This window comes from Panicum virgatum, chromosome 2K (genome assembly GCF_016808335.1).
Source record: "Panicum virgatum strain AP13 chromosome 2K, P.virgatum_v5, whole genome shotgun sequence".
NCBI classification, from domain to species: domain Eukaryota; kingdom Viridiplantae; phylum Streptophyta; class Magnoliopsida; order Poales; family Poaceae; genus Panicum; species Panicum virgatum.
The window spans coordinates 31,133,735-31,159,216 of record NC_053137.1 but is presented as its reverse complement, the minus strand read 5'-3'; the positions used below and the strand labels follow the sequence as shown (position 1 = coordinate 31,159,216).

At 46.1% G+C, this 25,482-nt stretch overlaps 1 non-coding gene across 1 annotated transcript; it reads right to left on the bottom strand.

Annotated features, from left to right (window-relative positions):
* Positions 1–7,358: 7,358 nt before the first annotated feature.
* LOC120696313 lies at positions 7,359–7,465 on the bottom strand. The gene has a single exon (XR_005684090.1). It is a non-coding gene; the product is annotated as a small nucleolar RNA R71 (small nucleolar RNA).
* Between the last annotated feature and the right edge of the window lie 18,017 nt (positions 7,466–25,482).

The following is a 25,482-nucleotide window of genomic DNA, read 5'->3' as shown; positions in this document are numbered from 1 at the left end:
CGAAGTACATGGTCCAGTGATCTGCTATGGATGGTGGGGTAGGTACTTGATTTTCTCTCCATTCAGCCAGGAAGTCGACTAGAGCCTGGGACTTGATTGCTGTTCTTGGCATGAATTTCAGCTCGAATGCCCATAGTTCGACTGCCCACTTTGAGATGCGACCAGTCGCATCTTGGTTGTGTAAGATATCTCCCAGTGGGAAATTCGTGACGACTGATATCTTGTACTCGTCGAAGTAGTGTCGCAGTTTCTTTGATGTGATCAGTATTGCATAGAGTAGTTTCTGAATTGGTGGGTATCTCACCTTTGATTCAGAAAGTACTTCGCTTATGAAGTAAACTTTCTTTGGACGCCGTACCCGTGGCCTTCTTCTTTTCGTTCTACCACGATTGTTGTGCTGACAACGTGTGTGGTAGCTACGATGTAAAGGAGCATCTCTTCTCCCGGCATTGGAGCCGTTAAGATGGGAGGTGATTGGAGGTGCTCTTTCAGGTCTTCGAGTGCATCGGCTGCTTCTTGGGACCATTTGAATTTGTCTTGTTTCTTCAGTAGTTTGAAGAAAGGGAGTCCTCTTTCGCCGAGTCTTGATAGAAATCTATTTAAAGCAGCCATGCATCCGGTGAGCTTCTGAACGTCTTTGATAGAGGTCGGAGCTTCCATGTTCATGATGGCGTTGATCTTTTCTGGATTTGCTTCAATTCCTCTATGGCTGACGATGAAGCTGAGTAGTTTTCCGGACGGTACGCCGAAAACACATTTAGTTGGGTTCAACTTCCACCTAAAGCTTCGCAAGCTGTTGAAGGTTTCTTCTAGATCGGGATAAAGGAATTGAATTCCTTTGTTTTCACGACCACGTCGTCGACGTAGGCTTCCACGTTGCGATGGAGCTGGTTGGTGAAGCATAACTGTATGGTGCGCTGATAAGTCGCCCCAGCGTTCTTCAGTCCGAAGGACATGGTCTTGTAAGCATATGCGCCAAATGGAGTGATGAACGCCATTTTGATCAGGTCTTCTTCCTTTAGGGCTATTTGATGATAGCCCGAATAGCAGTCTAGGAAGGATAATAGTACGCATCCCGCCGTCGAGTCGATGACTTGGTCGATGCGGGGGAGTCCGAAGGGATCCTTCGGGCAGTGCTTGTTTAGGTCTGTGTAGTCGACGCACATCATCCACTCGTTGTTGTTCTTTTTTAGAACGAGTACTGGGTTTGCCAGCCACTCAGGGTGGTAAACTTCTTTGATGAAGCCAGCTGCAAGTAGTTTGGAGAGTTCTTTTTTGATGGCTTCTCTTTTCTCTACCGAGAATCTTCGTAGCCTTTGCTTCTTCGGGGTGGCGGTAGGGTTGACATTCAAGGAGTGCTCGATCAAGGCTGGTTTCCATGAAAATACGTCGCGGTTGGCCCTAAGGAAGTTGACAAGCGTGCTTTCCTATTTGTCAGTAAGCCCTGTCCCGATCAAGGCTGTCTTTGATGGGTCGTCTTCTTGCAGCTGAATTGCTTTGACTCCAATGTTGTCAGGTGGCTTTGGAGCATAGCGGTTTGTTTTTTTTGTAGGGATCTCTGATCCCGACGCCGAGTACTTCTCCTACTGTATCCGGGAGTCGATTGGTGGAAGCGTAGGTTATTCCTTTTCGCATTCAAAGGACCTTTGAAGATCTCCGCGGAAGGTGAGGACTCCTATTTTTCCTGGCATCTTCAGCAGAAGGTAGACATAGTGGGGGACTGCCATGAATTTGGCCAAGGCTGGCCGTCCGAGAATGGCATGATACGAGGACTCGAAGTCTGCTACTTCGAACTTGACGAGTTCCGTTCGGTAATTGTCTGGTGTACCAAAAGTGACTGGGAGCACCACAGTCCCAACTGGGAAAGAAGCGTTTCTGGGAAAATGCCGTAGAAGGGTGCTTTGCTTGGTTTCAATTTGTCAGATATGTCGAGTCCCATCTTGGTGATTGTACTCATGAAAATGAGGTTTAGGCCACTGCCTCCGACGATTAGTACACGACTGAGGATGGAACCTGCTACTACTGGGTCTAGGACGAGTGGGAATTTTCCAGGTTCGGAGAAGCTGGTCCATTGATCTTCCCTTGAGAAGGTTCTGGATGTTTCACTGTGCTTTAGTGGCTTCTGGACGGCTGGTTCCATCTTCAGTATTTCACACCAGACCAGTTTTTGGTTTCTCTTGTTGAAGGAAGAATCTCCTCCGTAGATCATGTTGACCCTGTTGGCGGGTTGCTAGAATCCCATGGTTCCATCTTTGTCGCCATCTTCATCATCTTGTTTATCTTTCTTCTTTTTTTCTTCATCCAATTGATGTTGTTGGAGAGACTTGCGAAGGTTGACGCATTCGAGGATCGTGTGCTTTCTTTTAGGGTGCAAAGGGCAAGGTCTTTCGAGTAGTTTTTGGAAATTGTCTTGTTCATTTCCCTTCTTGCCTTTTTGTCCCCGTTCCATTGTGGCCAATGTATCCTCCGGCTTTCACTTCTGTCGAAGTTGCATTGGCTTTTATCCGATCGCGGGTCCCCGTTACGTTTCTGATTGTTATACTCGCGGCGGGGGGAAGCGGTCGCGTTCTTGTTCTTCCTGGTCGGCCCATGCGAGCATCTTATCCCGCAATGCTACAACCGAGCGAGGTATGTTTCTTCCGAAGTCTCGCTACAGTTGTTGTGCGGCGAGGCCATTGTGAAAGCAGTCGATCACATCGTCGTCTGCTATGTTGGCAGTGGTAGCTCGGGTGTCAAAAAATCTCTTTATGTATGATCTAGGGCTTCGCCTCGCTCCTGTTTGCACAACCTTAAGTCATGGCGAGTGGCTGGGTGATGAATGGAGCCTTGGAAGTTGTCGATGAAGATCTTTTTCAAGTCCTCCCACGAGTGGATTGAGTCATGTCTTAAGCTCTCGAGCCATGTTAAGGGAGCGGATTCAAGAGCCATTGGGAAATGTATGACTTTAGTAGAATTTGTGCCTCCTGCTACTTCGATAGCGGTCGAGTAGATTCGCGGCCATTGTCTGGGATCCTTCTTGCCATCGTACTTCTTTAGGTTCTGCATGTTCACTGGGTTGAAACCGGTCGGGTACTTGGCATAATTTATGTTCTGGCTGAAGGCCGGGAATCGGTCAGTTTCATCCGCAAGCCGTCCATGACGTTTGGCATTGATGAAGTCCCGTGCGTCATTAGGATAGCGGTCGTAACTTCTTCAAGGACCAGCATGGTAGCTCTCGTCTTGATACCTAGGCCGGGGTTGGCCACGCGGTTGGTTGCCTTGATTTGCTTCCTGGTGGCCCTTCTGTTTAGCAGGGGTCCGGCTGTTGTGGAAAACAGATGGAGCCGGGTTCTGCCTCCCAATCTGTCGCAAGGCATCTCTGGTCAAGCGCTGAATTTCACGAATTTGAGGAGTGTCCGGCAGGGCTTGCATCAATATAGCTGCCTCGGCCAGGTTGATCAGAGGACTGTCGAAAGCATTGTCAACTGCTTCGTCAAGGTCTTGCTGCAGGTTTCGCAGTCCGTGTGGAGTTGGAGCGATCTGAGCTTGAGCAGTTGCATTCTTTCTGCGAATGGCGCGGCGGCGGTTGCGTTGTCGCCGGCTTTCTTTATCTTGTTGGGACTCGTCTTGAGGAGCGTTGACTGACAGCTCGTTGTCTGAAATTTGGTCCAGAGTCTCGTTGGCGTACCGATCAGCCTGAGAGTCGAGTGCGCTTTCTTCTCCGTGAAGCGAGACGTACACCTGTCTGTCCGGGGTCGAGTGAGTCATGTTGTAATCGACCATAGCAGTGTCGCCAATCTCCTCTCCTCTGACTGGAGAAAGAGGTCTGCCTGGCTGGTAAGGTAAGTCTCGTAGGCAAGCCACCAGCCGGGCATTGTTGATGTCATTGGCAGATTCGGAGATCTTCCAGAAGACAACTCGGCTTTGTGGTGTAGCCAGGATGTTCAGATTCTGGCAGTCGAGCGAATCTGAGTTGGAGTCGAAGTCATCATCTAAGTCTAGGTAGGAGCCGAATAGGAGAAGAGTCCGAGTCCCAGTCAAGTTACATTGGCGGGAAAGTGTTGAATACGACATGGCCGAATTCTTCAGTCCGAAAGGAAAACGAGTAGGTGTCGAGTCCGACAAGGACAAGTTCTCGATTTCCTTGGCGATTCCGGGAAGAAGGATCTCGGCGGAAGTGGTTCCGCCGAATCGTTCTTGCTGGGGAGCCCTTGTATTCATGGGGTTGATCAGATGGCTAGAGAAGCCTCCTGATCCATTGGCGACGCAGACCCACGATCCGAAGATGAAGGAGGTTCCGGCGTCGATCGTCGGAAAGGCGAAGGCGAAGGATGCCATTGAATTCTTCTGATAATATTTGGCGAGAGGCCCCACAGTGGGCACCAGCTGTCGATGTTTTACCGTCGGGTTCTCCAAGGGGTATCCCGAGGAGAGTGGTTATGAGTAGGGACTTGGCGAGATCAGAACGCGATGGTGCAAGGAGCACAAGGATTTAGACAGGTTCGGGCCGCCGGAGCGTAATACCCTATGTCATGTGTGGTGGTTTGTATTCCCTCTGGTATTATTCAATGTTTTGGAGGGGTCCCTGTTCGCCCTTATATAGTCTGGGGGAATAGGGTTACATGGAAAGTCCTAGCCGAGTACGGTTAGAGTCCTACTCTGAGTGGGTCGGGTAGTTTCCTTGTACTTAGGCTAGTTCTACTGTTGTACGGGTAGTTACAGTAGAGGTAGGGAGTACCCATGCAGCTCTCCCTATTCTAGAATATTCTATGCCCGTGAGTAGTCCTGCTGCCCCGGGTCTAACAAGAACTGCCTGACCTGATTTCACTAAACCTCTAAAGGACTTAGCGCTCTGTCAGTACAATCATCTAACAAAAGATTGCCTACTTGATTTCACTAAACCCCTAAGGTTTAGTGCTCCTGTGGTGCAATTGAGTAGCCTAAGATTGCCTACTTGATTTCACTAAACCCCTAAGGGTTTAGCGCTCTTGTAGTACAGCCGAGTAGATGAGACTGTCTACTTGATTTCACTAAACTCATAAGGGTTTAGCGCTCCTGCAGTGCAATCGAGTTGGCGGACGATGTTGGATTTCACCATCTCCCGCTCGGAGAGGCTGGACACCGAGCGGGGTTGGTGGACGATGTTGCACCACCGTCCCATGTAATATTCAATTGGAATAGAATCATCTGGCGGATGTGTGCTCGCTAGTTGTCTATCCAACCGACTTGGCTATCTGGATTGAGACTCATCCCGAAGCTGCTTAGATTTTGATTGTTCCCACAGTTCTTCAAGTTCGTCAGGATTTGACAATCCGTCCATGAAGAGATCTATGTTGTCTGACCACTCGGCGAGCTCTACCTCGGAGGTTGCTTCGTCAAATTCATTGAGGTACTCGATGAATGCTTGGTCTTGGTCCAAATCTGACAATTCTGAAAAGATGTCTTCACTGAAGGGTTCTAGCGAGTGACCGCGTTAGGCTTGGAGGAAGTATTGCTTGTACGAATGATTCGTGGGTTGTACTCCTCAGTTGCCCATGGGTTGGTAAACCCGGGATGTTCCTGCTCGTCGAGTCTTCCTGAGTTGAGCGTATCCTCTGCTAGTTTAATGCAGTAAGCAATTTTGTCATCAATGCGATCAAGACTAGAGAAGATATCGCTCGTACGTTCTAATTCGGGACTAATTTTCTCGCGTTTGATGCTTGATTTCCTCTTGTGGAGGGACGTTTCTATAAGGTTGATACAATCTGAGATGCTGTGGGAAACATGGTCGATACCATCAAGTAGATCAAAGTTGTCTACTCGTGGCCGTGGGATTGCCATTAGATCTTTCTAGTAATTCTCGATCGTAATAGGTGAAACCATGTTGTCTACGAGCTCTATGTGGGTCTGGGCATGATCTTGGGGGGATTCAGGCATGGGAGCCTCTCGGTCTACGATGGCCTCCTGTCTAGAAATTTCCAAAAGGTTGTCCAGGTCCTCTTCTAGCTCGAAAAGAGTTTTGGGTGTGGTTATGTTAAAACCGGGTTGATCTCGGATTTCTTTGACGTGAACCGGGAGTTTGATCTCGTCGAGTTGGTCGATGAAGTTGTCAATTTCGCATCATCGTGCGGCTTACGAGGTTTCCGATGTGCTGGGGTCGATCAGGTGGCTGTCAAAGCCTCCTGAACCGTCAGCGATGAAAACCCATGAGCTAACGTAGAAGGTGGTGCCTTTGGAAGGCACCATGTTGTTGTCGAGTGGTGCCATCGAATTCTTCCAATGGTTGTCGGTGAAGCCCCTACCTGGTGCGCTAGCTGTCGGTGTTTAACCACCAAGCTCTCCGAGGTATACCCCGAGGAGATTGATTGTAGGCAGGGACTCGCCGAGATCAGAACGCGATGGTGCAAGGAACACAAAGATTTAGATAGGTTCAGGCCGCCGGAGCGTAATACCCTACGTCCTGTGTGGTTGTTTGTATTGCCTTAGGTGTCGATCCTCTTTTGGAGGGGTCCCCGTCCGCCCTTATATAACTTGGGGAGACAGGGTTACATGAAAAGTCCTAGACGGGTACTTTTAGAATCCTATTCCAATGTAGTCGGGTAGTTTCCCTATACATCAACTAGTTGTACTGCTATCTGAATAGTTATAATAGAGGTAAGGTACATCCATGTGCTATCCTTTACTCTACAATATTCCACGCCTGTGAGCAATCCCGCTGCCCCAGGTCTGACAGGATGGGCTTAACACCCCCATTCCTAGTGATTACATTAAGAAATGTCAACAAGCATTTTTGGCGCCGTTGCTGGGGATGGCATGTGAACAAAGTTATTGTGCTAATATTAATCTAAGCTTTATACTCAACATATAGTCACTGGTCTTTCACGCTAATGTCACTTTATGTAGTCTTTTATTTTGTGATTGAAAGAAGACATTGTTAGTGTATACCCAGTTTCTCCCTGCCAGAAAACTACACAAACAATCCAGAGAAGCTTGTGAGAAGGGCACGACTTCGCATCGTTCCACTCATTCTAGAGGCTATGGCTGAGAAGACTCTCTGCGAGTTCTCCATCCCGTCTACCGCCAATGTGGCTACCGGACCCAACATCAATGTTGGGGACATGAATTTTGAGCTCAAGTCCAGCCTCATCAACATGCTTCAGGCTAGCCCATTATGTGGCAAGCCGAATGAGGACGTAAATGCACATTTGCAGAACTTTCTGGAGCTCTGCGACACCGTAGTCATACGGGGTGTCGCCGCCAATGTTATCAAGCTTCATCTATTTCCCTTCTCCCTGCTGGGGAAGGCGAAATAGTAGTTTTATAAAGAGAAGGACATCAACACCTCGGACAAATGCTCCAAGTCTTTCCTCGCAAAGTTCTTCCCGCTAGGCAAAACAAATGCCCTGCGCGGGATGATATCAAGTTTTCAGCAGATAGAGATGGAATCCATCTCGGAAGCTTGGGAAAGGCTGCAGGAATACATCTTGGCCTATCCCCATCATGGAATGGACAAATGGCTCATCCTACAAACTTCTACAATGGGCTAACGACGATATTAACAGCCCATATTGATTCTGCTGCTGGAGGAGCCTTTCTCGACATGACCATCACAATAGCAAAAGAATTGATTGAGAAAATGGTCTCCAATTAAGGGTGGAGCGATGAACGACTCCAACCCCGGACAAAGGGCATGCGTGCCGTCAGACCTCCTCATCAAGAAGATGGAGGAAGGGAGCAAACAACAAATCCATGATCTTGTGTACGCCATGGTTTCGCACTTCACGTGCAAAGTCTGTGGCAACGATGGACATTCGGAGACTGACTACCCCGAAACCCATGAAGACTGCGCCTACCTCAATAACAACAACAACAACAACAACAATGGATATCGTCCACAGCAAGGAGGCTAGGGGTGGAACCAGCCGCGTCCACCATTTCAGGGAGCTAATAACTACAACTCTTCTTTCAATTCAAATTTTAATTCGAACCAACCGCCCTTGAGAAAACTTGTTCTTGGCCAAGTTAAAATCAATGAAAATATAAATAAAAAGCTCTTGACCAATGATAAAACCCTGGAAAGTTTGAACGTAAAACTTGAAACTTTGTCTTCAACTCTTAAAAACTAACTAAGTTTCAATAAAATGATAGAAACTCAACTTGCTCAAATTACTGCTTCTTTATCTACTGTTGAAAACCGAAAGATCCCAGAGCAACCTGAGACTCCTGTGGAAAATTTCAGCATGGTGTCTACCAGATGGGGTAAACCGTCCTGGAGGCCACCATGCAATAACCATGCAGATAGGTACAATCCCCCAAAGAACGACTCTTGGGATGGCCTGGTGGCAGCAGTGCAAGAGGATCCAGGGGTCCCCATGATCAGCTGCTCGATCTACGACAAATACTTCGAACAATGCCTTTGCGATCTCGGGGCAAGCATGAACATAATGCCCACATAAATATACAAAAAACTTCAATACCTTGCTCTTTCCCCAACATACTTGGTTGTGCAGCTCGCAGATTCTATGATTCGATATCTAGAAAAGATAGTCGAAAACATCTTGGTGCGAGTGCGAGACTCCTTCATCCTTGCCAATATTGTGGTGATGGATATAGAGGGTGACATCAGAATTCAGCTCATTCTTGGGCGACCATTCCTGAGGGCCGCCAAGGCAAGGATTGATGTCAGAAGAGGAGAAGTCTGCTTTCGTGTCGGCAAGGAGAACATGTTTTTCAAGTTCTAGCACAGGATGGAGCAACACTTCCTGATACATCAGGACAGTGAAGGGAAGGCACTCTGGGGTGAACCGCTAACCTAGCCAGAACACCGACCTACCGCATCTAGAAAAAAGAGAAAAACAAAGAAGGTGAAAGAGGAAAACAAAGAAGGTGTGGCAGAAGGTTGAGAGTTCGGCTTTGTCCAATTCTCCGAGACAAGCCGACCAATGGTAAGCACATCGGAAAAAAGTCTTGCATGTCGGACTTTAAATGACATGCCCTTTCCAAAGGTAAATTGGTACTTATCCCATACTTGTTTTTGCCATTTCCATTTTGATTTTTCACCTCTTTTGATTTTTCCACTGCATGTTTAAATTTTTGAAAATCGTTTTCTACATGCTAGAATTTTTCTAGCACCTTTTCTCTTTTTTCAAAAATACCAAAAATATTTTTTCTAAGTTTCAAAATCCTTTGGAAAATTCTTTCAAAATTTGGCCGAGCACCCCAAGGTCATCTGCCATATGGCCGTTGGAACTCAAATGCCAAAGGGGAAGGACAGCGGTCCCACTGTGGGGCCGGTCGACCCCCAGGTCGGCCGCCGCTAGTGCTCCGGCCCCACATTTTCAAATGGGTCTCTAGCCGTTGTGGCTTGGTTCTCTTCGAATGCACATGTCATTTCTTCTTTAAATAGAGGCGGAGAGGGAGGTGTGAAGCTCTCATGCTCACTCTTTCACTCACTCCCTCTCACAAATTCTTACTCGGGTTTCATTGGATTTTGGCTCAAATTTGGTTTCAAAAAATCTCTCTCTCTCTCATTTCTTTGCTGCAAGGTTGTCCACACACTTGGAGGAATAACTTTCGGGTAAGAGATTCATTTTGATTTCACTAATGTAATCCAAGTCTGAGTTGTTCTCATTTGTTCTTGTTGCAAGCATGAGAGGTGTAAGTTGGAAAATCTCCGGAGCTATCAAGAAGTTGACGGGGTCAAGTTTATCTCGTTCACGGGGTGGGTCGACCTCCCGTCATTCTCCCGAACCTACGGAAACACCGACCACGATGGACTATGAACAAGACGAAAAAAGTGAGGAGCAACCTGAAGAACCACAAGCCGATGACATGGAAATGAATGATGATGATGCACTGTACCTCGACTTGAGAGACGACCGCGAGTGACAAGCCTATGCCATGATCAAGCATCGAGACTTTGGGCATACCAAAGCCTTCGATCCGGACCTCCTCGAGAAAACAGGTATGAACATTGACTTCGCTCGTGTTTAGCATGCGGTTGGTGGGGATGACTTTTTGCCCTTTGAGGAGGATGGTTCTCGTCCCATCACCATCTAGTTTCTTAGCACTCTTCGGGAGGTGGATGACGATGTTTATTTCCATTTTTTGGAAATGAATACTATTTTACTTGGAAAAATTTCAGCCACCTCCTTGGTTTTAATGCCCGCTTGCCAATTTCCCTTGAAAAAGATTGCCGCGGTTTTAATCGACATGAGTTTTGGGGTTCGATTTCGGGTCAAGTTGTTCATGACAAGTTTGCACCTTGGTGCAATGAAATTCAAAACCCGGCTCTTCGTTTGATCCACAAGTGGGTGGTCATCACTCTCTGTCCAAGAGATGATCCAAGAAGAGTGCGCCACGATGAGTTGATGATATTATACGCCATGGTCAACAAGATCTGAGTCTCCCCTACAAAAGCAATGGTTAAGCAATGGCGCGGCGGCGAGGACGGCGTAGATTGGCGAGCCTTCAGCGAAATGGGAGACATGGGGCCATGTTCTTTGAACAAGACGGAGGGGGAACGAGCGAAGTACGATGAGCGGGGGCGACGTATGACAAGCAATGATAGAGGAAGGAATTTTGTGTCACCCTTAGAGCATCTCCAACAGATTACTCGTCTCTCTCTCCAATACTAAAAATTATTGTTTTGGTGATGGTGGTGCTCAACATATTATCAATTGGAGGCAGCTAATTTACGGCCGGCTGTAAATTAGGCTGGCCGTACGGCCGCACCACTTTTGAAAACTTGAACTGTTCGCAACAGCACACACCAATGGACCCACAAAAGATTCCCACCAGAAAAACAATGTTCAAGTTGAAAAAAGACGTAGTTTTACATTTGAGCAACAAAATTCAAATCTGATTGTACAGTTGCGCTGGCCTCAACAAAATCTTTAAAACAAGATCTCACTTCAATATGTTTTGATCTCTCTACAGTAAGAAGCATATTTATTGAATTGTGAAAGCATAATATAATAACTCATCGGCAATCTAGAATAAATGTATAAGCAAATGAACATAATTCAAAACAATATTGTTTCTTCATCGAAACAGGGCAAATTGAGATGAAATCCCTGCAAAAGTAGTATTTTACTTCATAGACAGCACATCCACGTAAAGTAGTTCTTCTCATCTCATCGTTGTTCAATTGCTCTTGATAAAAGTTAAGCTGTAGTTGCCTTCCTTTGCAAATATAATTAACAAAATAGTACTAGCAGAGATGTTTCTAAATTGCCTAAATTAAATCACCAAATTGTCAAGGGTTAACCAATAAATTGCTAAAAAAACTACTAGCTACAGTAATGCACAAATGACATTACTAAATTGCCTATATCGTATTACTGAATTGGAAACGGGTAGCCAATAAACTGCTTAGCTTCAATTAAAAAAAGCTAGCAGCAACGATGTACAACAACATTACTAAATTGCCTACATAATATTACTAATTTAACAATAGGTAACCAATAAACTAATAAGCTTCAAAAAAAAAGTGTTAGCAGCACCGATGTACCACCATACTACTAAATGCCTACTGTTGGCATTTCTTAAGTCGCCATCGGGTTTGCGAAGACCTCGGCAACGGCCTCAGAAATGCCTGTTGGCGGTCCTTAGTGCAATCACTAGAAATGAGGGCATCGACCCATCCTAGCAACTGCACCCAAGGGGTGCCACTCTCGTGGTATAATCTATACGATTACAGATGGATCCGTAAGCGCACGGATATACCATTGTAGCATTTCACCCGGAGAGTAAGGGTATCGTTATTTATTTTGTCCCAAAGGATGTCAGTGGCAAAGGTACTGTACTTAACATTAACCATGACATTGTGCCTCAAGCAATAGGCAAAACTCTATCACGGGTAAGTCCAGGTAAAGAGATAAGCAAGGGTAATGCGACACAGCACACAACCACACTCCAAGAGGAAGGAATAAAAGAGAGAAACAACAAAACAAAGGACTAAACTATCCTACGTTAAGTCAGCTGGAGCTTAGGCTAGGTTAGGTGTCCTAATACTTCTATCCAAAGCTGGGGTCATGTTAGGACTACAGGTGCCAGGAAAATGGGATAGCGGGGAGAAGGTCCCGCACCAGAGTGCATCCAGTCCCGTTACCTCTTTGCATGAACTCCTACACCGAACCCGAACATCGGGGAATACGCTAAATGCAACATAGCTATTACGCCGGACGGACAGGGCTGTCACCACATGCCGTCTACCCCAGTCACACCGTGGAGCACAGTCATATCCAAAGGATCCCGCATATCCGAGCACCACGCTTGTGCGCGAAGTCACTACCCAAGCGTCTGCGGGTCTCCCACCCTTCGGATGGACAAGTAAAATGCTAGAGCAAGCCTGAAAGCACAACGAACCCCTATCCGTACCCGGATCATCTGGCCTAACCAAGACCTTAGCATAACTCATGAACGAACTAAGCATGGATTGATAAACTATCAAGATAGCAAAGCAACCATGGCATAACTCTATATTATGAATAGAAGTCTAACAAGTTGAATACAAAGCCATACCGGGTGCCGAGGATTGCTCAACGACCCCGAGGATGACTTGCTTCGCTAAAGAGAACTAGCCTAGCTAAGAGAGCAAGAGAGAGGAGAGCCTCCTTGGAATGAGTGGAATGAAGTGTGTGTGTGTGTGTGTGTGTGTGTGTGTGTGTGTGTGTGTGTGTGTGTGTGTGTGTGTGTGTGTGTGTGTGTGTGTGTGTGTGTGTGTGTGTGTGTGTGTGTGTGTGTGTGTTGAGAGGGGTGAGAGGGGGCCCTATTTATACTAGTGGAGGTCGGTTTCCCACCAAACGCACATATGGAAGGTGATCAGGTGCCTTGGCCACGACTCCTCCTCGAAATGCACCTGGACGGGAGGCAGGGCAGGGGTTCGGCCGACCCCATCTTGGCGCCCCTTATCCTCCTCTGGCAGGCTGACAGGTGGGCATTTGTGTCTTTCCTTGTGTGCATTATGCGTGGCGCGCCCGTTTGCTTTGCCAAATGGGCCCTCCTTGTAAGTGGGTGACGCCGGATGCGATCTTCTGCGTAGTTGTGTGGCGTCTGCTGCGTGTTTTCGTTTTATTCCACTCTTGCTGATCTGAAATCATACAAACTCGAAAACAACTGTGGAGCAAGGTTAGTGATACAAATATGTGAGGAAGGCGTATAGTTTTCCTTTATTAATGAGTTTAGTTGACGGTCGGATTTGGCACTTAAGGACCGTCAACACCTACATCATATTGCTGAATTGGCAAGGGTGAATGTGAACCAATAAAATCATACGGTTTAGGTGAAAAATCCTCTCTTTGAATCCTAGCTCCACCAATATACAACTCAAAACAAAAGACAAAAGAGGTGAAATCAAAACAAAGAAAAGGCAAACATATGACTTCACCTTCCCGTGCACAGCCTTGCCACAGCTCTCTAATTTCCACTCCCCACTACATCATATCAAAAATATTAGAAAATAAATCAAGCCTACTGACCGGCTATCAATCTGTGCAACTAGTTGAGAATTTACTTGGGTGCAAGTTTTGAGATACAGTTGGTCCCTCTGTTCCAAGGCTAGTGTTCTCCAAAGAATTTACTTAGGTGCAATATTTCTTCAACTCATAGATCTACTCCTCCCTCATGGCTGACTGGACATTCACGAAAAGGTCCTTGCCCTCCTGAAATCCATCTTTGATCTGAATAACGAAGCATTGGTACAATCTTGTCACAGTAAGCAATAACATATAGATGACGATACTTTTTGGTTAACAAGACAGGAAAGATATGTAGTGCCATGATGACATCTCAAACAAAAATGAAGTTTTCAGGTAGATTGTGTGGAACCATCAAACAAGAAACTCACAGCACAAAGTTAGACATGAGTGCGGCAAAACTAATTTGGTGATGCTAATTATACTTGGCAATCAAGTAGGATGCCTAACAAGAAAAATATAATAATTGCACAAAAACTGCCTATCCTCTAGTTCTTTAAAGGTTTTACAACTAGACTTTAATCTACACAAAACCTGTAAACAAGATACTCAAAAGGGACAGACTACCCAGATAACTGAAATGTATAAGATAATTGTAGAAATGATTTACTATTTCGCAGATAACTGAAATGTACAAGAATTGCCTTGATAAATGCACTGAGTTTGCCTTGCTCTTAACACATTAATGCCTGCATAAATGCATTGAGTTGCTTATATGCATGGCAGGACAAGGTGCGCGCTTAAAGCAAAAAAAATGTTCAGAAAATTAAGCGTGCATATATATCACATGTTCAGAAAATAAACTAGACATGTTAAGGTTTTGTTATCTGAAAAATACAGAGAAGCTAATAACTAGACATGTTCAAATTTAGTTAGCTAATAACTAGATATGTTCAGATAATTAATGATGGCGCTAGCAGTGGTGTTGTGTTCAGATAATTAAATCTGAATATGTTCAGAAAAGTAAGCATGCATATAGACACACCAATTACAATGTTGAGCGAAAAAACCTTATCTGAATTGAAAAAGCTGATAACAAGACATGTTTAGATTTAATTATCTGAAAAAGAATAGAAATTCAGCAATTTGGAAGCATCAGCAGTTCGGAAGCATCAGCAGATTCAGATTTAATTATATAGCACATGAGCCAAAAAAAAGCTAAAAAGTCACAGAGCTATAGCAGTTCGGAAGCATCAGCAGGAACGCAGCAACATGTTCTCATTTTCTCAGAGCTACAGCAGTTCAGTTTTTGTCTTCTTTAATGAGCAGCGACATCAGTATGTTGCTTGCTTGTAGGATTTACTTGTGATGTTTGAATTAGTCAATATTTAATCCATTCGTTTGCATGATCTTTCACGAGCTGACCTTTCTAGCTAGTTCCTGTATGCTTGTCTGTGCTGATTGGCTAGTTCACAGTAGGAGCACAGATCACACTCTGATTTATGAAACCAATTAGATTCTAATTCAAAAGTGTATAGAGTTATGTATTAATTAAATTAATCTTGAAAATAAGTTCCAAAAATATGTATATCATGATAAATGTGACTGCTATCTCGTAACATTTGTTATTGTTCGTCATGTTTATTGGTGAGAAACTGCAAGCCCTAAACATAGGATTATCTATACCTTGTATCTTTTTTGTGTGCGAAGATCAATGGCTAGCACGTGATTTGAACGAAACCATTCGAGCGCATGTTGATTTCTTCTGGAAAATTCATGAAAATAAGACGATCTGTTCATCACTGCTCCTAGAATTTAAAATAATTCATATATAATTTTCATGCAACAATTGGATCACCAAGGAAAATCAAGAAGTGATTATTAAGAAAAAAAATTGAAGAGACACATTTGCACATCAGTTAGCTAGCTACGTACCTAGTTTGTCCTATCGTCACTTGCCTCTTAGCAGCAGGCCAGCAGTGATGCCACCATGGTCAGAGTGGTTCGTTCGCGGATCAGAGGGGTGCTAGACAAGAGACGTCGGGGGACAAACAGAGAGGAGGCATACAACTGGAGGATTGGGAGAGGAGGCGAGCCACACGAGAGAGCACATGTTGGACGTGTCGGTGTTTTACCGTCGTGTTCTCCGAGGGGTATCCTGAGGAGAGTGGTTATAAGTAGGGACTCGCCGAGATCAAAACGCGATGGTGCAAGGAACACAAGGATTTAGACAGGTTCAGACCGCCAGAGTGTAATACCTACGTCCTGTGTGGTGGTTTGTATTCCCTTAGGTGTTGTTCGATATTTTGGAGGGGTCCCTGTTCACCCTTATATGATCTGGGGGAACAGGATTACATGGGAACTCCTAGTCGAGTTCTAATAAGATCCCAGTCCGAGGAGTTCGGCTAGGTCTAAAATATATCGACTAGTTCTACTCCTATTCGGGTAGATACAAAGGGGGTAGGGCATACCCATGAACTACTCCCTACTCAAGAATATTCCATGCCCATGAGCAGTCCTGCTGCCCTGGGTCTTACAAGCCCCCGAGCTCTTCGTAGTCGAGTCTTGCAGGCGCCAAGTGCTTTTGAAGACGTTTGTCGAGTGCTTTGAGAGCTTCTGGACTTCACTGCTTGGACAGCGAGAGCATCGAGTGCTTCTGGAGTCGGTTGTCCACCTTCAGAGTCCATCGGGTGTTTCGAGTAGTCTTACGAGTGCTTCTTCGGCTGCGTCGAGGCTATGAGGTGCTCAAGCCCCGAATTCATCTTGGTATATGATGTGCGATATACTCGCGCTCCATATGGAGTAGCCCCCGAGCCTTAGTTTGATTTGACACATCAGGCTGAGGATCAATTCAGTCTTCTAGGTTCTCCAGACTTCTGTTTGGAGTTCGAAATATTTTTCGAAAAAGTTACCATTTATGATACGTATCCCGCAGCCCCCAAGCCTTGAGTTCAAATTCTTGATTTGGGGTTAAGGGTCCGGGAGATCGTATCATGTCCTCTGTAATCTTTCTGAGGTCATCAGTACTGCAGCGAATCTTCTGAAGAGGTCAGTGTGGTGTACTGTGTGCCCGTGGGTTCACGTGGCAAGTACTGCTCTAGAATCTTTTCTGTTTCGTCCGTGAGCTACCCTGTCCTTTGGTGTCACGAGGGATAGCGAGGCTCCGTTGCTTCTTCTATTTAAGCAGGGTCCGTCGCACTTGTTTCTTCAATCTTGCAGTTGTAGTTATGGGTTCCAAGTGGAGTTCTTCGCTTGAGAGTACTCGACCTCCTGATGGAAGTAGTCGATTCTTCTTTGTAGGTGCTAGAAGAGTGTTTGCGAGCAGCACAAACACTTGCTATCTTCGTGGCCGCCACCATTACTTCTCACATCACAGCCATCCTAGTCATCTTGCACCTGGTGGGTTGATGGTGGAAGCCGTATCAGAAGCCTTTGTGGTTTGTTGAAGTAATTCTCTGTGTGGAAACTTTAGTGGTTTCCCCCTCGATGGCTTCTAGAGATATGGCATTGTTTTTGTTGCAAAATATATCAGGAAGAAGAGCAGGTGCAAGAAGAGGATTTGCGATGTTCCTGATCATGCATATCTTCTTACAACAAGCTTTTTCCTCCCTGAATGTATCTGGATTACTCCCCTTTTGGAGTAACAAGATTTGTATCTTTGTATCAGCCCTAGGACTGACCTCTTTGTAGTTGAGATCGAGTGGTTTCGAGTAGTTAAACTGTTCTGATCTGTGTATTTTTTTCTATTGGAATGTAATCCTTCAAATCAGATTTCCTTCTTTGTGTTGATTCTGGTTCCTTTGGAGCGAATCCCGAGATTGTTGGATGAAATAACTCTGAGAACTTGGTTCGCGACCTTTGAACTTCTAGTTATTTACCGTACTGCCATTGGCTCTGCTTATTTAACTGTTCGAGTAAATCTAGGTTTAGCACGCTTCCTTCGCCTGCTCCGCCCACAAAACTCATCTGCTATCGCCTCCAGGTGCGGCAAGAAACTAGCCACCGCTAGCCCCCAAGCGTGAAGCAAGAAAGAATCATTCTCTTCTCATTTCCATGGCTCTTAAGAGATCAGCCGGAAGGGGGAAGGTGGGCGAAGCCGCTGGAGATGAAGCGGATGTTCAAGGGTGGAAGTCGAGTAAGTGTTCCGACTCCCACTTGCTTGGCTTAGTAGAGAGTCATCTTCTTCAACCTCGGAACGTTATCCATTGGAGGCGTTCGGATGGGGAGTCTTTTCCCAATGAGGAAGGAAACGAATTTGTTGTTTTTCTTCCTCATGTTCTTCGGGGCCTCGGATTTCCGGTTTCTGATTTCTTCTGTGGCCTTCTTCATCATTGGGGGTCCAAGTGCATCACTTGACCCCTAATTCTATTATTTATATTTTGATCTTTGTTCATCTGTGTGAAGCATTCTTGGGGATTGAGCCCCACTTCGATCTTTTCCATTACTTCTTCCATATGAAGCCTCATCCCAATGATTCAAAGGTAGATGTAGTCGGGGGAGCCGGGTTGCAGTTTTGCCAGGGGAAAAAATCAAGTACATCCCCTACAAGTTGAGCGACAAAGTCATCGACTAGAAGGAGATGTGGTTCTATATTAGGAATCTTTCCTCTTTGTAAGGATCACCGGGGTATCCGACCCTAGAGGGGGAGGGGATGAATAGGGTCGCTAATCGCTTTCTATCCTAGGGCTCAATCTATTTGCATGAGATAAACCTAACACATCCTACACATGCTAGTTATGACTAAGGTTTATCTATGCTACTCTCTACTTACCCCTAAAAGACTTGCAACCTATAGCCAATCCTAATCAAACTAACTAGGAAAGTAAAGGCACGCAAGATAGAGTAAATGCAGAAACTTAATACGGTAAGTAAAGAGGTAAGGGAGAGAATATGCAAACTCCCGTGAAGACACCAAGACACACGATTTAACGTGGTTCGGTCAGGACACCAAGTCCCTCCCTACGTCCACGGCCACTTGTCGAACACGAACAAGTGTGATGCCGAGTCTCTCCGCTTGATCACCGTCTTGCGTTCACCACCAAGGCTCCCGGCAAGCAAAGGCTAAGTGACCCCAAGTCACCAAGACAAGGCCACCGCCACCGTCTCTCTCGAAGCGTCACCCACAGCACCGTCTTCACTATCGGAGCTTTCTCACCAAGAGGTGTCTCCTTCCCCGCACAAAGTGTCGTTGCCTCTCCACACCAAGGGCCATCGGAGTGGCAACGACACTTTGTGCGGGGAAGGAGGCCCCTACTTGGTGTTAAAGCTCCAAGATAGTGAAGACGGTGCCGTGGTGACGCTTCGAGATAGACGGTGGCGGTGACCTCGTCTTTGTGACTTGGTGTCACTTAGCCTTTGCTTGTCGGGAGCCTTGGAGGCGTGGCAAGACGGTGATCAAGCGAAGAGACTCGGTATCACACTTGTTCTTTGTGAGCAAGTGGCCGTGGACGTAGGGAGGGACTTTGGTGTCCTAACCGAACCACGTTAAATCGTGTGTCTTGGTGTCTTCACGGGAGTTTGCATATCCTCTCCCTTACCGCTTTACTTACCGCATTACGTTTCCGCATTTACTCTTTCTTGCTTATCTTTACTTTCCTAGTTAGTTTGATTAGGATTGACTATAGGTTGCAAGTCTTTTGGGGTAAGTAGAGGGTAGCATAGATAAACCTTAGTAATAACTAGCATGTGTAGGACGTGTTAGGTTTATCTTATGCAATTAGATTGAGCCCTAGGATAGAAAAGCGATTAGCGACCCTATTCACCCCCTCCCCCTCTAGGGTCGGACACCCCGGTGATCCTTACACTAGCCTCAGCTTCTGGGTCCATTGCACCGACGCCTTCATTTTTCCCGTCGTCGGTTCAATCGGTGCACTCTGCTGACTTGGTCTCCACTGAGCCCATTGCACCGGTGAGTGCAATTTGCTCATCATCGGTAGGGGCGGCCCTTCGGGCCTTGCTACACCTACCTTCTCTTTGTCATCACTTGAACCTAAAAGCCTAAGAATGGTCATCTTAATAATCATATTAGTCCAAGTGTTGTGTTGTCTATATCAATCACCAAAACATTATATTGAAATATGGCATGAGAGGCAATTTTCGCTACACTCTTCCCTTCCCCTTCATACTCCTGACCCCCCTTTGAAGTGACCGAGTTGGAATTCCAGGGGAGGCAGGGCGGATCAGGTCAACTTTCTCCTTGGGGAGATTGAAGGGTTGAAGGCGGATCACCAGATTTCTGGTGCTTCTGTGGTGGCGCATTGGGCTATTCAGAGGGTTCAGCCTCTGCAGCGGCGGGTTCATCTTGCCTTTGAGTATACGGGTGAGGACGATCCCACTCGATATACTCGGGAGAAGATCTCCGAGAATGAGTTGGAGGGTCGGGTGGCCGCGCTCCTGAAGAATATAGACTAGAGGCCCAGTCTTTCTGGGGGATTCAGAGCCGACAGGCGTCCTCGGGAGGTACTGTTTCGAGTAGTAGATTGTAGTTTGAATCGGGTACTTTTTATCGAGTAGTCGAGTTGATATGGTGTCTTTCGTGCAGATTAATCCCGAAAATTATCAGAGTAGGCCTCCGCTGCCTGAAGATGTGCCTCTAGCGCATACTGACTCAAGTGTGAATCTGGCTACCTTTTCTTTGCTCTTTTGTTTGATTGAGCTGTTGAATTTTCGACTGATGATGGTTGTGTTTTTGATGTGCTGGTCCATCGGCTAGTTGGACGGCATCAGATGTCCGGGACGGGGCGGTGGGTGAGTCGGCCATTGAGTCTATAAGGACTCGGAAGCGGAGGGCCGCTTCTGCTGGTAGCAGTGACAGGTGAGTACAAATTGGTACTTTTTGAAGTCTTGTGTTTGTTTTTGATGGCTTTTCTTCTTCTTAGGCCTCCTTCTCCTTCCAAGAAGCAGGCGGTGAGCTCTGTTGAGAGGAAGGAGAAGGAGGCCTAAGAAGAAGAAAAGCCATAAAAAACAAACACAAGACTTCAGAAAAGTACCAGTTCGTACTCACTTGAGTCCGGCAGAGTGCTTCGGGGCTAAGCGGGGTCCCGAAGTTTACTAAGCTGAAGAAATTCGTGTTGAAACATTATTCTCAGTAAGTGTAACTATTGATCGGCTGCTTGTCTTTCTTTCTTTGTTTTTGTGTTGAAGTGTCGAGTACTTCCTTTGTTTTGTAGCAACCCAGATGCTCTTGGGATTGATGAGTCGGAGAAGGGGATCTTTGGTTCCCTTAAGAGCATTGCCCAGTTGCCCCCTAGCCCATCAAAAGATGGTGATCGGTTGGGCGATACTGCTGTTGGAACGGCGAAGAGTCCTGCGGCCGAGGAGGCGGGCAAGAAGTCTCATGTCGTTGGCATTGGTGAGGGGCTTTATGAGATGTGATCGACTGGTTTTCTGTCGTGCCTCTGCTGATATTTTTGTATTTTTCAGAGAAGCAGACTGAAGATCAGCCAAAGAGTCCTATGGCTGCCGCCAACGTTGATCTGATCCTGCTGGAGACGCCGCAGCAAGAGGTGGAGAAGCCAATCGAGGAGTCGACCGCCGTAGCCCAAGGGATTCTAGGCTGTCATTCTTCTCTTGTTGTAATAAGTATCTTTTGTATACGAGTACTTTTGTTGGTTTGTCGAGTACTCTGTCTTGACTGTGTTTTGTTGACAGAATCTGGCTAAGCAAGTCGCTGAGCAGGCTGAGTTCTTTCGGGGGACTGGAGAGGGTCTTCAGTTGACAGCTGACCAGACGCAGCAGGTTGAGAACATGCTCTTGAGAAGTCTTCTCGGGAGCAGTCAGAAAAGGTCAGGCTTCTGGAGGCCTGGGTCGAAGCTTTGGAGCAGGACAATTCTGTTCTGAAAGATAAGGCCTCCAAGCTGCAAGAAAAGGCCAAGGCTGCTTCCAAGGAGAAGAAAGGTATTCTTTTCCTTCTTTGATGCTTGTTTTCTTCGAGTAGCTTCTTCTGTGCTCATATTTTTCTTGCTTTAACAGAGCTTAAAAGCTTGTTGTTGCAAAAGGATGAACTGGTGACTGATCTTAAAAATATTATGTATCGTCATGCAGATGCTGTGAAGAAGCTGACCAAGATCAAAGCTGACTCTGACAAGCAAATGGTTAGAGACATGACGCAGATCAAAGAGTTGGCCCAGTAGCTGGCTGATCTTAAGGTGGCGGCTAAAGTAGTCGTTGACATGGTCGAGGATGAGGGAGCTAGTGAGAAGAGTCTGCTGGAGCATCTTCGTGAAGCCCCCAGTGACTTAGTAGCTTCATCTCCGAGACGTCTAGAGAGTACTTAGCTCATGCCTTAGGATTAGTTAAATCCTTTCTCCCCTCTGCAAACTTGTCCCCTATTGGTGAAGGGGTGGTTGTTGGCTGTTCAGAGGAGAAATTCTCTGAGTATGTCGCGGAGATGAAACCCATCGCTGATAGGGTTATCAGTGGCTTGGAGCCGGCGCTAGAGACTTGAACAGTTGTTGTAATATTCTTTTGGCTTTTCTGTGGATTTGTGTCCACTGCAGTACTTTTTAATATTGAGATGTATACTACTTTCTTTTTGAGTTGACGGCCAATCGGCTGGTTGCCTTTTCACAAAGCTTGTCGTTGGCTGTCTTGAGTTGTTTCTTCGAGTACTGTGGTAGTCGAATTGCCTGTCGTCTCGTGGACGAATAGTTTCTTCTAGGAATTTGGAGAACTTGTTTATCATTAGTCGAGTACCGTAGTAGTCAACTAGTCTCTGTCTCCGTGAATGATGATTCCTTCTTGGAAAATAGAGATCTTGTCTCTTCATAGGTCGAGTACTATAGTAGTCGACGAGTTGTCGTCTTACGGACGAGGAATTCCTTTTAGGAATTAGAAATCTTGTATCTTCTCGAGGTGATTGTCGTGTTGTTATCTCATGGATGAACAAATCCTCTTGGGAGATTGAGACCTTGTTTTAGCTTGGGTCGAGTGCCGTAGCAGTCGATGAATTATCACTTCCTGGATGACTATATCCTCTTGGGAAGTAGAGATCTTGTCTCATCTTGAGTCGAGTACCGTAGCAGTCGATGAATTATCACCTCATGGATGACTAAGTCCTCTTGGGAAGTAGAGATCTTGTCTCATCTTGAGTCGAGTACCATGGCAGTCGACAAGTTGTCGTCTCATGGACGAGTATTTCCTCTTGGGAGATAGGAAACTTGTTCCTTAGGGCCGCGGAGCTCATGTCTCTTAGCCCCAGCTACTCGATTCGCCGTGCCTTTTACCTTGAGTGGACAAGGAAAGGTTGGTATTCAAAGTAACTGATGGAGTAATGACTCCTGAAAAAAGTAGAGAACTTGTCTCTAGGACCGTAGAGTTCATGTCTCTTAGTCCCAGCTACTCGATTCGTCGTGCCTTTTACTTTGAGTAAACAAAGAAAGATTGGTATTCGCAGTAACTGATGGAGTAACGACTCCTGAAGAAAGTAGAGAGCTTGTCTCTAGGATTGCAGAGCTCATGTCTCTTAGTCCCAGCTACTCGATTCGCCGTGCCTTTTACTTTGAGTAAACAAAGAAAGGTTGGTATTCGCAGTAACTAATCGACTAACGACTCCTGAAGAAAGTAGAGAACTTGTCTCTAGGGTCTTTGTCGACGAAATTTTCTCCTTCATTAGGTATTGAAGCACTCGATTTCTTCTTTATATTGGAATCTTGCCCGGGCTGACGCATCCTAGCCTTTATTGGGTGTAAGACCGGGGGTTGGCCCTGAGGGATTCGACTTTAGTAATTATCTTCTGCTGTCACGAGTAGTTTGGGTACTGAGTCAGAACTCGGGCGAACACATCCTGGCCTTTATTGGGTGTAAGACCGGGGGTATGCCCTAAGGCGACTCGATCAAGTTGTTGTCATACTCCCATTTTGTTTTGGTTGATAGTTCGGGGGTGGAACCTCCCTCGGGCAGACCCATCCTAGCCTTTATTGGGTATAAGACCGGGGGTTAGCCCTGAGGTGGTTGGACCCAACCGACCATCTTGTGAGGAGTATTTCTTCCTTGAGTAGTTCGGGGGTGGAACCTCCCTCGGGCGGACCCATCCTAGCCTTTATTGGGTGTAAGAACGAGGGTGAGCCCTGAGGTGGTTGGACCCATCCGACTAGCTCCTTCTTTGATTTTCAGAAGAGATTTTGCTCGTGTTGATTCTTCTTGTCTTTGTCGGCAGAAGGTGGAGGTGCTCCGAGTGCTTTGCGAAGGATGATGCATTGGAAACTCGAGTGCTTTCCTTTAGGGTGCAGGAAACATCTTGAGTGGAGTTTTTGATGAGTGGAATCAATCTTCGACTGCTTTGTTGGTTGGGAAGAAGGTGCTGCCTTGTTGCAGCGCCGCTTCCGCGAGTTGTACCCGTAATTGTCAGGTATTTTGAAGTTGGATGTCGGGTTGTAGGCTTCGACTTCTTCATGATCTTCACCGTTGTTGATGATTATTGATTTCGCGTTGCGACCAATGTTGATAATAATGTGTAAGTCACTGTTGGAATAGTCGAACGAGTCGCCAAGTTGTTGGTGGTGCTCTGTCTTGAGGATCATCTTCGGGTTGTTGTCTAGGTGGACGGTGACCGTGATTCCTTGTGGTGGTGAAGGGATTTTGTAGCTAGCTGCTGCTACTCCGCTTGCCTCCGTTTTGGAAAGGAAATCATCATAGTCCAGGTCTTCTAGCGCTGTGTGATTGTCCTTTTGGTTTGTGGGATCCGAGAGGATTGCCATGAAAATTTCGCGATCGTGATCAGAAATTTTCGTCTTGTTGTCTTCCTTGAGCGGAAAATCTTGCTGGAAAGGCAATTCTTCATATTCTGAGAATTGTTGCCTCTTCTCCTTATTTGAGGTTTGCATTTCTCCCTTTGTATAGATAGTAGAAGTCGACTTCTTGTCTGATTATGCCTTCTTGTCCAAATCGGGTTGTATGGCCAGTCGTATTCTTTTAAGGACTTGATCCGAATCTGGGTAGAATTCTTCGTTTGTCTTGGCTCGAGGAGATAGTCCGAGGGTGAATCGAAGGAGGTCTTCATCGTATGTGAGGGTGTTCGGTGGGGACCATCCGCCTTCGATTCGGACTAAGAGATCGTTTATGAATTTATTGTACTTGTCCAAATAGTCACGTTCTTCCGGAGAAAATTGTTGTGGTGTGCGATGATTTTCTTGCGGAGTAGGTGAATTTGGGTTTTGAATGACGTTGCACCAGCGACTCATGTAGTCTTCGATTGAAATAGAGTCTTCTGTAGGGTGAGATTTGGATAAGTATCGGTCTAGTTGAGTTGATGACTTGTTTTGTGAATCATGCCATAGCTTTTTCGCTTTGGATTGCTCCCAAAGTGTTTCAAGCTTGTCAGGATTTGCTAGTCCTTCCATAAACAAATCGATGTCATTTGACCACTCGACTAGTTTGTATTCGGAGATTGGTACGTCCAGTTCTTCGAGGTATTTGATGAATGCTTGATCCTGCTCCAGTTCTGCAGGGCTGAGGGTCCAAGGGTTGGAGAATTCTTCGTAGGAAGTTCCGTCATTGAATGTGTCTTCTGCTAGCCGAAGGCAGTGTTCAATTTTTTCGTCGATATTATCGGCATTTGAAAAAAATGTCTTTTGACAGCTTCCTTCCGTGAGTAATTTTTTTGAAACTGGTTTTTGACTTTTTCTTCCGGAGACTTGGTTCAATGGAGTGGATGCAGCCGGAAGATAGAATATTTCCGTTCATGGGAGTTTCTTATTTGGTATCTTCCAGCAGTTTTTCCAAATTCTCCTCCAACTCGGAGAGTGTTTTGGCTCTAATCGCGCCGAATTCAAGTTGAATTCGGGTTTCAACGTTGAGGGCCGAGAATCCGACTTCTTCGAGTTGGTCGATGAAGTCGTCGAGTCCGCGACATTTTGAGGTTTTCGAAGCCTCTGGGGTACTTTGGTCAACTAGGCAGCTTTCGAAACTGCCTGATCCGTCGGTGACGAAGATCCAGGAGCCTACACGGAAGGAGGTGCCTTTTTTAAGCACGGGGTTGTCGTCGAGAGGAGCCATCGAGTTCTTCTGACGATAGTTGGCGAGAGGCCCCATGGTGGGCGCCAGCTGTTGGTGTTTTACCGTCGGGTTCTCCGAGGGGTATCCCGAGGAGAGTGGTTGTATGTAGGGA